Genomic DNA, 11517 nt, shown 5'->3' with positions numbered 1-11517 from the left:
ACTTCTTCTTTTCCGATTTGTATTCCTTTTATTTCCTTTTCTTCTCTGATTGCTGTGGCTAAAACTTCCAAAACTATGTTGAATAAGAGTGGTGAGAGTGGGCAACCTTGTTTTATTCCTGATCTTAGTGGAAATGATTTCAGTTTCTCACCACTGAGGACGATGTTGGCTGTGGGTTTGTAATATATGGCCTTTATTATGTTGAGGAAAGTTCCCTCTATGCCTACATTCTGCAGGGATTTTATCATATATGGGTGTTGAATTTTTTCAAAAGCTTTCTCTGCATCTATTGAGATGATCATATGTTTTTTTATTCAATTTGTTAATACGGTGTATCACGTTGATTGATTTGCATATATTGAAGAATCCTTGCATTCCTGGAATAAACCCCACTTGATCATGGTGTATGATCCTTTTAATGTGCTCTTGGATTCTGTTTGCTAGTATTTTGTTGAGGATTTTTGTATCTATGTTCATCAGTGATATTGGCCTGTAGTTTCCTTTCTTTGTGACATCCTTGTCTGGTTTTGGTATCAGGGTGATGGTGGCATCGTAGAATGAGTTTAGGAGTTTTTCTCCCTCTGCTGCATTTTGGAAGAGTTTGAGAAGGATACTTGTTAGCTCTTCTCTAAAGGTTTGATAGAATTCGCCTGTGAAGCCGTCTGGTCCTGGGCTTTTGTTTATTGGAAGATTTTTAATCACACTTTCAATTTCAGTGCTTGTGATTGGTTTGTTCATATTTTCTATTTCTTCCTTATTCAGTCTTGGCAGGTTGTGCTTTTCTAAGAATTTGTCCATTTCTTCCAGGTTGTCCATTTTATTGGCATAGAGTTGCTTGTAGTAATCTCTCATGATCTTTTGTATTTCTGCAGTGTCAGTTGTTACTTCTCCTTTTTCATTTCTAATTCTATGGATTTGAGTCTTCTCCCTTTTTTTCTTGATGAGTCTGGCTAATGGTTTATCAATTTTGTTTATCTTCTCAAAGAACCAGCTTTTAGTTTTACTGATCTTTGCTATTGTTTCCTTCATTTCTTTTTCATTTATTTTTTATCTGATCTTCATGTTTTCTTTCCTTCTGCTAATTTTGAGGTTTTTTGTTCTTCTTTCTGTAATTGCTTTAGGTGCAAGATTAGGTTGTTTACTCGAGATGTTTACTTTTTCTTAAGGTAGGATTGTATTGCTATAAACTTCCCACTTAGAACTGCTTTTGCTGCATCCCATAGGTTTTGGGTCGTCGTGTCTCCATTGTCATTTGTTTCTAGGTATCTTTTGATTTCCTCTTTCATTTCTTCAGTGATCACTTCGTTATTAAGTAGTGTACTGTTTAGCCTCCATGTGTTTGTATTTTTTACAAATCTATTCCTGTAATTGATATCTATCCTCATAGCATTGTGGTCAGAAAAGATACTTGATAAAATTTCAATTTTCTTAAATTTACCAAGGCTTGATTTGTGACCCAAGATATGATCTATCCTGGAGAATGTTCTATGAGCAATGAAAAATGTGTATATTCTGTTGGTTTTGGATGGAATGTCCTATAAATATCAATTAAGTCTATCTTGTTTAATGTATCATTTAAGGCTTGTGTTTCCTTATTTATTTTCATTTTGGATGATCTGCCCGTTGGTGAAAGTGGGGTGTTAAAGTCCCCTACTATGAATGTGTTACTGTCGATTTCCCCTTTTATGGCTGTTAGCATTTGGCTTATGTATTGAGGTGCTCCTATGTTGGGTGCATAAATATTTACAATTGTTATATCTTCTTCTTGGATCGATCCCTTGATCATTATGTAGTGTCCTTCTTTGTCTCCTCTAATAGTCTTTATTTTAATGTCTATTTTGTCTGATATGAGATTGCTACTCCAGCTTTCTTTTGGTTTCCATTTGCATGGAATATCTTTTTCCATCTCCTTACTTTCAGTCTGTATGTGTCTCTATGTCTGAAGTGGGTCTCTTGTAGACAGCATATATATGGGTCTTGTTTTTGTATCCATTCAGCCAGTCTGTGTCTTTTGGTGGGAGCATTTAGTCTATTTACATTTAAGGTAATTATTGATATGTATGTTCCTATTCCCATTTTCTTAATTGTTTTGTGTTTGTTATTGTAGGTCTTTTCCTTCTCTTGTGTTTTTTGGCTAGAGAATGTCCTTTAGCATTTGTTGTAAAGCTGGTTTGGTGGTGCTGAACTCTCTCCACTTTTGCTTGTCTGTAAAGTTTTTAATTTCTCCATCAAATTTGAATGAGATCCTTGCTGGGTAGAGTAATCTTGGTTGTAGGTTTTTCTCCTTCATCACTTTAAATATGTCTTGCCAGTCCCTTCTGGCTTGCAGAGTTTCTGCTGAAAGATCAGCTGTTAACCTTATGGGGATTCCGTTGTGTGTTGTTTGTTGTTTTTACCTTGCTGCTTTTAATATGTTTTCTTTGTATTTAATTTTTGACAGTTTGATTGATATGTGTCTTGGCATGTTTCTCCTTGGATTTATCCTGTATGGGACTCTCTGTGCTTCCTGGACTTGATTAACTATTTCCTTTCCCATATTAGGGAAGTTTTCAACTCTAATCTCTTCAAATATTTTCTCAGTCCCTTTCTTTTTCTCTTGTTCTTCTGGGACCTCTATAATTCGAATATTGGTGCGTTTAATGTCGTCCCAGAGGTCTCTGAGACTGTCCTCAATTCTTTTCATTCTTTTTTCTTTATTCTGCTCTGCAGTAGTTATTTCCACTATTTTACGTTCTAGGTCAATTATCCATTCTTCTGCCTCAATTATTCTGCTATTGATCCCATCTAGAGTATTTTTAATTTCATTTATTGTGTTGTTCATCATTGCTTGTTTTATCTTTAGTTCTTCTAGGTCCTTGTTAAATGTTTCTTGCATTTTCTCTATTCCATTTCCAAGATTTTGGATAATCTTTACTATCATTATTCTGAATTCTTTTTCTGGTAGACTGCCTATTTCCTCTTCATTTGTTAGGTCTGGTGGATTTTTATCTTGCTCCTTCATCTGCTGTTTGTTTTTCTGTCTTCTCATTTTGCTTATCTTACTGTGTTTGGGGTCTCCTTTTTGCAGGCTGCAGTTTTGTAGTTCCCATTGTTTTTGGTGTCTGTCCCCGGTGGCTAAAGTTGGTTCAGTGGGTTGTGTAGTCTTCCTGATGGAGGGGACTAGTGCCTGTGTTGTGGTGGATGAGGCTGGATCTTGTCTTTCTGGTGGGCTGGTCTACATCTGGTGGTGTGTTTTGAGGTGTCTGTGGCCTTATTATGATTTTCGGCAGCCTCTCTGCTAATGGGTGGGGTTGTGTTCCTGTCTTGCTAGTTGTTTGGGAGAGGGTGTCCAGCACTGTAGCTTGCTGGTTGTTGAGTGAAGCTGGGTGCTGGTGTTGAGATGGAGATCTCTGGGAGATTTTCGCCATTTGATATTATGTGGAGCTGGGAGGTATCTTGTGGACCAGTGTCCTGAAGTTGGCTCTCCCACCTCTGATGCATAGCACTGACTGCTGGCTGCAGCACCAAGAGCCTTTCATCTACATGGCTCAGAATAAAAGGGAGAAAAAGTAGAAAGAAAGAAAGAAAGAAAGAAAGAAAGAAAGAAAGAAGGAAAGAAAGAAAGGAAGGAAGGAAGGAAGGATGGAAGGAAGGAAGGAAGGAAGGAGGGAAGGAAGAAAGAAAAGAAAGAAAGAAAGAGGATAAAATAAAATAAAGTTATTAAAATAAAAAATAATTATTAAGAAAAACGTTTTTTTAAAAAGAAAAAAACAAAAACAAAACAAAAGAAAACAACAAAACAAAAAAATGGACGGATAGAACCCTAGGACAAATGGTGACAGCAAAGCTATACAGACAAAATCTCACACAGAAGCATACACATACACACTCACAAAAAGAGGAAAAGGAGAAAAAATAGTAAATCTTGCTCTCAAAGTCCACCTCCTCAATTTGGGCTGATTTGTTGTCTATTCATGTATTCCACAGATGCAGGGTACATCAAGTTGATTGTGGAGATTTAATCCGCTGCTCCTGAGGCTCCTGGGAGAGATTTCCCTTTCTCTTCTTTGTTCGCACAGCTCACGGGGCTCAGCTTTGGATTTGGCCCTGCCTCTGCGTGTAGGTCGCCTGAGGGCGTCTGTTCTTCCCTCAGAGAGGACGGGGTTAAAGGAGCAGCTGATTCGGGGGCTCTGGCTCACTTAGGCCGTGGGGAGGGAGGGGTGCAGATGCGGGGCGAGCCTGCAGGGCAGAGGCCGGCATGACATTGCACCAGCCTGAGGCGCAGCATGCGTTTTCCCGGGGAAGTTGTCCCTGGATCCCGGGACCCTGGCAGTGGCGGGCTGCACAGGCTCCCGGGAGGGGAGGTGTGGATGGTGACCTGTGCTTGCACACAGGCTTCTTGGTGGCGGCAGCAGCAGCCTTAGTGTCTCATGCCCGTCTCTGGGGTCCACACTGTTAGCCGCAGCTCGTGCCCGTCTCTGGAGCTCCTTTAAGTGGCGCTCTGAATCCCCTCTCCTCGCGCACCAGGAAACAAAGAGGGAAGAAAAAGTCTCTTGCCTCTTCGGCAGGTTCAGACTTTTCCCCGGACTCCCTCCCGGCTAGCCGTCGTGCACTAGCCCCCTGCAGGCTGTGTTTCTGCCGCCAGCCCCAGTCCTCTCCCTGCGCTCCGACCGAAGCCCGAGCCTCAGCTCCCAGCCCTGCCCGCCTGAGCAGACAAGCCTCTCGGGCTGGTGAGTGCTGGTCGGCACCAGTCCTCCATGCGGGAATCTCTCCACTTTGCCTTCCGCACCCCTGTGGCTGTGCTCTCCTCCGCCACCCGCAGTCTCTGCCCGCGAAGGGGCTTCTAGTGTGTGGAAACCTTTCCTCCTTCACAGCTCCCTCCCACTGGTACAGGTCCCATCCCTATTCTTTTGTCTCTGTTTTTTCTTTTTTCTTTTGCCCTACCCAGGTATGTGGGGAGTTTCTTGCCTTATTGGGAGGTCTGAGGTCTTCTGCCAGCGTTCAGTAGGTGTTCTGTAGGAGTTGTTCCACGTGTAGGTGTATTTCTGGTGTATCTGTGGGAAGGAAGGTGATCTACGCATCTTACTCTTCCGCCATCTCCCATCAATCACTCCTGCAGGATCTTTAATTGTGGCATGTGGGCTTCTTTAGTTGTGGCATACAAACTCTTAGTTGCGGCATATCCTTGCAGGATCTAGTTCCCCAGCCAGGGATCAAACCTGGGCCACCTGTATTGGGAGCGTGGAGTCTTACCCACTGGGCAACCAGGGAAGTCCCTTTCTCATGCTTCTTGAAACATACTTCTTAAGTAGCTGTCTACCTTTTCTGCCCATGAGTCCACTAGCCCTAAATAGCTGAAATGGTCAGCTAACAATAAGCATTTACTAGGTATTAGCAACTGATTTATGTACATTATTTCATTTAATTCCTATTTGAATAGCCACTAGAATTATCCCCACCTTACAACAGACAAAGTGACCTGTGTTAGGTGATTAAGAAGCCAAAGGAGAAATAAACTGTGACATCAACAATTCCCTTCACGTTGGCCTGGTGAGTTCCTCTGCCCACATGGAATAGCGACTGAACTCAGGAATGTCCTATGACTGATGAAATCCTTATTCAGGTGTACTATCTCATGACGCAGAACTATAAGGTAGGTCTAGAAAAGAGTCACTTAGGTAGGAAACCACAAAGATAACAGATCCGGTACTGTCTTTTTTTTTTTTTTTTTTTTGCAGTACACGGGCCTCTCACTGTTGTGGTCTCTCCCGTTGCGGAGCACAGGCTCTGGACGCGCAGGCTCAGCAGCCATGGCTCACGGGCCCAGCCGCTCTGCGGCATGCGGGATCTTCCTGGACCGGGGCACGCACCCGCGTCCCCTACATCGGCAGGCGGACTCTCAACCACTGCACCACCAGGGAAGCCCACCGGTACTGTCTTTAGAGTTCTAGGTGGTTCTGCTCTGCATGTTTGTGCCATATGGCCAATGTCTATGAACCATGACAAAATATTCTTCCCATCACGCACCTGCAGCCAATCCTGACTCTGGGCTGACCAATGCTTCTGTTTATCCTCTTGTTATTTGAACAGCACTGTGGCCCTGAAGGTTTCTGGGGGACACTGTCCTTCATCAGTAGAGATGAAGATTGGAACTCAACAGTTAGATTCCTGTTCAGTCGTGAGAACCTGACTGCGTCTATATTAAGGCGGTCTTTTAATTAATGCTTTTAGCGGTAATGCTTTTAGTGATGCCTGCTCATCTCAGGTAAGAAGCCCAGAGTATCAGACAGGAGAAGGGCCTTGGAGACCCACGGGTCCAACCTCCTTATTGCAGAGACAATGAAACTAAGTTAGATCGGACTTATCTACAGGAGAAAACACCACAAACAAGGTCATTTATTCATTTCTCTGTAATTTTAGCTCCTTTTGGATTTTGAATGCTACATTAAATCATAGCACTTAAGATATTTTATATATATATACACATATTTTATATATATATACATATTTATGTGTATATATATATATATATATGCACATATATATATATACACATACACCATTCTGCATTTGATCTTGCAAAGTGTAAGCAAAGATCTCAAAGTTAAAACCATCCGACTCAGAGACTCGGAAAGTTTAAAGAATTTGCCCAAGTCTGTCTGAGTCAGCTCAGCCTTCTGTAACAAAAATACCACAGACAGGGTGGCTTAAAGAACAGAAATTTATTTCTCACAGATCTGGGGGCTAGAAGTCTGAGATCAAGGTGCTAGCAGTCTGGTTTCTGGTGAGGTGTGTTTCCTCGTTTTCCTTACTTGGAGGAGAGCAAGCGAGCTCATATCTCTGGTGTCTCTTAATCCTATCATGAGGAGGGAGGGGGACAAAAACATTTAGTTCATAGCAAAGGTGCACATCTAGAAATTGGCCCTGGAGTTCTAACTCCAACTGCATGGCAGTAAAGCCTAGAATTCAAATTTAGAGCCAGAGGTATACATCGTAAAGCAATTATGTGCTTAGCTTTCCAACAGTTTACTGACAGCCAACTGCTATGCATTCATTCACCAAATTTTTGTTGAACACTTACTGTGGGCCGGGTTTCCTGCCCTCATGGAATTCATTTTCTATTAAAGGAAATGGTTTGTTGACAGGCATTCACAGTGCAGTGTGATAAGGGCTGTGTTGGTAAGTTTCATGCTGGGTGCGATGGGCGCACACAGAGAAGGATCTAACGTATTCTTGAGGGACCAGGAAAGCTCTCCAGAAAAAGTGAACTCTAACCTGAGACCTGTGTAAGACTCAGCCTCATGGGAGGCGCAGGAGGGCTTCAGGGACAAAATGGTGAGTTGGGGAAGGAAATACTGTTCAGTAAGCAGAAGCCAAGTCCATAGGGGCAGGACCAAGGGATAAGACATGCTATGGACTCAATGTCTGTGTCCCCCTCAAATTCATATGTGGAAGCCCTAATCCCCAGTGTGATGGTATTCGGAGGTGGGATCCTTGGGAAGTGATTAGACTGTGAGGATGGAGTCCTCATGATGGGATTAGTGCCCTTATAAGAAGAGACATGAGAGAGAGAATTTCTCTCTCCTCTGTGTGAGGATACAGCAAGAAGGCCAAGAAGACATTTGTCTGAAAACCAGGAAGAGATGTCTCACCAGGAACCGAGTCTTCTGGTGCCTTGGTCTTAGACTTTGAGCCTCCAGAACTGTGAGAAATAAATTTCGGTTCTTTAAGCCACCCAGTCTATGGTATTTGTTATGGCAGCCTGAGCTGACGAGACAAGACCAGATAATTTGGAACCAGGTAATGAATGGCTTCACAGCATGTAGTGGGCCATAATTCTAAAACGGTCCCCTGAGATCTCCCACCCTGATCTCAAGGACTGTGAATATAATGAGACATCACAGCCATGATTACATTACATTACATGGAAAAAGGGATTTTGCAGATGTAAGTAAGGTTACCAATCAGTTGGCTTTGAGTTAATGAAAAGGGAGATTATCTGGGTGAGTCTATTCTAATCACACGAGCCCTTTAAAAGCAGAGCGTTTCTCCTGACTAGTGGCAGAAAGAAGTCACAGTGATGCCAAAATTGAGACTGCAACATGCTGTTGCTGGCTTAAGGATGGGGGTGGCCATTGTCAGGGAATGTGCACATGTTCAGCTGACAACCAGCACAGAAGTGGGACTTCAGTCCTACAGATTCGAGGAACAGAATGTGCCAACAACCTGGATGAACTTGGAAGTGGATTCTTCCCCCAAACTTTCAAATAAGAATCCAGCCTGGCTGACACTTTGTGACAGTGTGAGGTCCTTAGTGGAGCCCTCTCCAGGACATCCAGACTTCCCGCCTGCAGAGCTGTGAGAGAATAAATAGTATGAGGCAATTTGCTACACAGCGATAGAAAACTTATACTCAAGCCAAGTTAAAAATAAAATAGATGTAAAAACCAAAAATAATCCACTACCAAATGGAATGCTGTAGTACATTAAAAAATATGACAGGGGCTTCCCTGGTGGCGCAGTGGTTGAGAGTCCGCCTGCCGATGCAGGGGACACGGGTTCGTGCCCCGGTCCGGGAGGATCCCACATGCCGCAGAGCGGCTGGGCCCGTGAGCCATGGCCGCTGAGCCTGCACGTCCTGAGCCTGTGCTCCGCAACGGGAGAAGCCACGACAGTGAGAGGCCCGCGTACCGCAAAAGAAACAAACAAACAAAATGACAATATTGTTTAAGATTCGAAAGTCTGTTGGTGTAATTTACATTAACAGGATGTATTAGGGTGTAAGTTTGGCTCCTGGAGCAGAGAGATCTAAAATAACAGCAATTTTAACAAGACAGAATTTTGTGTCTTACACAAAGCTCTGCACAGATGGTCTAAAGCTGGTGTGGTGACTCATGGTCAATAGTGACTTACACTCAGTCATTGCCTTGCCCCCTTCAACACATGGCTTCCATCTTCTGGTCCAGATGGTTGCTCCAGCTGCTGTCATGATATATCCCAGGCAGTAGGAAGGAAGAAATGGGAGAAACGGGCATGCCTTCCTATCCATCCCCTGCTCTTCCCGGGTGACTTCAAGGGCAAGACAAAGACATGGCAACTGCACATACTTCAAATCACAACTCAGCAGCCAGAACTTAGTCACATGGACACATCTAGCTTCAAGGGATTTGAGGAAAGTATTGAGTGGCCACGTGTCCCCTGAAATTTTACTACTGTGGAAGGAAAAGAGAACAGATAATAGGGGAAAACTAGCTGTCTCTGCCCCAAGGAGAAAAAGGAAGATTCTCTTATTAAATGCAGATAAAACATTTAATAAAATGAAACACCATTTGTTATCAGTCAGTGTTCTCCAGAGAAACAGAAAAAGTATATATTTTTACTCAAATCTATATATTAACAGAATACACACACACACACACACACACACACACACACACACATTTATTGCAAGCAATTGGCTTAGGTAACTGAGGGGCTGGCAAATCTGAAATCTGTAGGGCAGGTCAGCAGGCTGGAGACGTTCATGCAAGAGCTGATGTTGCAGTCCTGAGGCAGAATTTCTTCTTCCCTAGGAAACTTCAGTAGACTCTTAAGGCCTTCAACTGATTGGATGAGGCCCACCCTCATCCCACTGGAGATTACTTCAATGGCAAGTAGCCTGCTTTCCTAACCACATTTACAAGATACCGCCACTGCAACACCTTGACTAGTGTTTGATTGGATAACTGGGGACTCTAGCCTAGCTCAGTTGACAAATCAAACTAATCCTCAAGCCAAAGGAAAAAAAAAAAGCAAATTAGGCTTTGAAAGTATTTCCTGAACCTGATAAATGCAATTGTAGTCCATATCGATTATATTTTACATCTCAATATTCGTGTATATTTTTAGTCTGCTCAGAATCTGAATCTCCTTCCTACATTTGGGAAATCCACTTTTCTGTGAGTGTCAGTGACAGCCCAGCCCCATCTACCATTCTAGAGGCCCCAAAGTCTGATCCTGTCCCTGCTCGCCCCCAGCTGCTCTGTGACTTAAACCTAGCCGATTGGATGCTCTACCAGTGACTTTGATAAGGAATGGGTTTCACAAAGAAGCAGCTCTGGATTGGGGCTGTCCCTGGTGGCAAGGGAAGAAGCATCCCGCCAGTACCCTCACCAGGCTGTTTCTGGAAATTTCCCTGGGCCCTGGGTTCCTGCATAGCCTCCTTGGTTCATGCCTATTCTCTAAGCCTGCTTTTTTCAGCCTTCTCATTGATTCTGTTAGAAACCTGCCATCTCTTTTTTGTTGTCCCTTTTGTGATAAGTTTAGCCTGCATCAGATTCTGAGGTATGTAACCCTAAACGCTAATTGGTATATACAGAAAGGTTACAGCAAAAATCAAACCTAATGGTGAAATGTGAGGACACCTTTTAAAGTGGTGTTTCTCGACTGGAACAGAGGCAATATTGCCCCTCAAGGGACATTTGGCAATGTCTGGAGATCTTCTCGGTTGTCACAACCCGCAGTGGGGATGGTGTGGATGGGGGTGAGGGCTCTGTGCTATGGCATCCAGCATCTACTGGTAGAGGCCAGGGATGCTGCTACACCTCCTCTGAAGTCAATAGTGCTGAGATTGAGAAACTCTGCTCTAAAGTAAGAAACAAGACAAGGAAGCTTGCTTTCACTGTTTCTATTCAGTGCTATACTGAAGAATGTAGAAAGCAAAATAAAGCAAGAGAAAAAGAGATGTAAGGACTGGAATGGAAAAAAATGTTTACTTCTTGCAGATGGTATGACTGAACACCTGAAGATAATGTTCAGAAACTAGTAAAACCACAGATAACTCATCACGGCTGCTGGATGTAAGGTCAATATGCATAAGCAAATGGCATACTAACGACAACCACTTTAAAAGTAATACTACTACTTCTCTGTGTTATTTTTGCAACTTCTTGTGAATATATAATTATTTCAAAATAAAAAGGTTTTAAAAGATAATTTCAAAAATTTCTTTAGTAACAGCAGCAAAAACTATAAGCTATTTAAGATTAATTTAACCAAAATGTGAAAGAAATTTGTGAGGAAAATTATATATCTTCATTGAAGAACAAAATAAGAATTAAATAAATGGAGAGACATATCATATTCATGTTTGGAAAAATCCAATGCTGTAGGTTGTCACTTCTTTTAAAATTCATCTGTACATTCAATGCAATTCCAGCAAAAATCCCAACAAGGCTTTTAATAGAAGTCAACAAACTGACCTTAAAAATCATATAGGGGACTTTCCCTGGTGGCACAGTGGTTAAGAATCCACCTGCCAATGCAGGGGACATGAGTTCGAGCCCTAGTCTGGGGAGATCCCACATGCCGTGGAGCAACTAAGCCCATGTGCCACAACTACTGAGCCTGCACTCTAGAGTCTGCAAGCCACAACTACTGAGCCCACATACCACAACTACCGAAGCCCATGTGCCACGACTACTGAAGCCCACGTGCCACGACTACTGAAGCCCGCATGCCTAGAGTCCGTGCTGCACAACGAAGAGAAGCCATCGCAGT

Source organism: Monodon monoceros, unplaced genomic scaffold (genome assembly GCF_005190385.1).
Source record: "Monodon monoceros isolate NGI ecotype Baffin Bay Population unplaced genomic scaffold, NGI_Narwhal_1 Super_Scaffold_11, whole genome shotgun sequence".
Classification (NCBI taxonomy): Eukaryota; Metazoa; Chordata; class Mammalia; order Artiodactyla; family Monodontidae; genus Monodon; species Monodon monoceros.
This window is presented reverse-complemented; position numbering follows the sequence as displayed.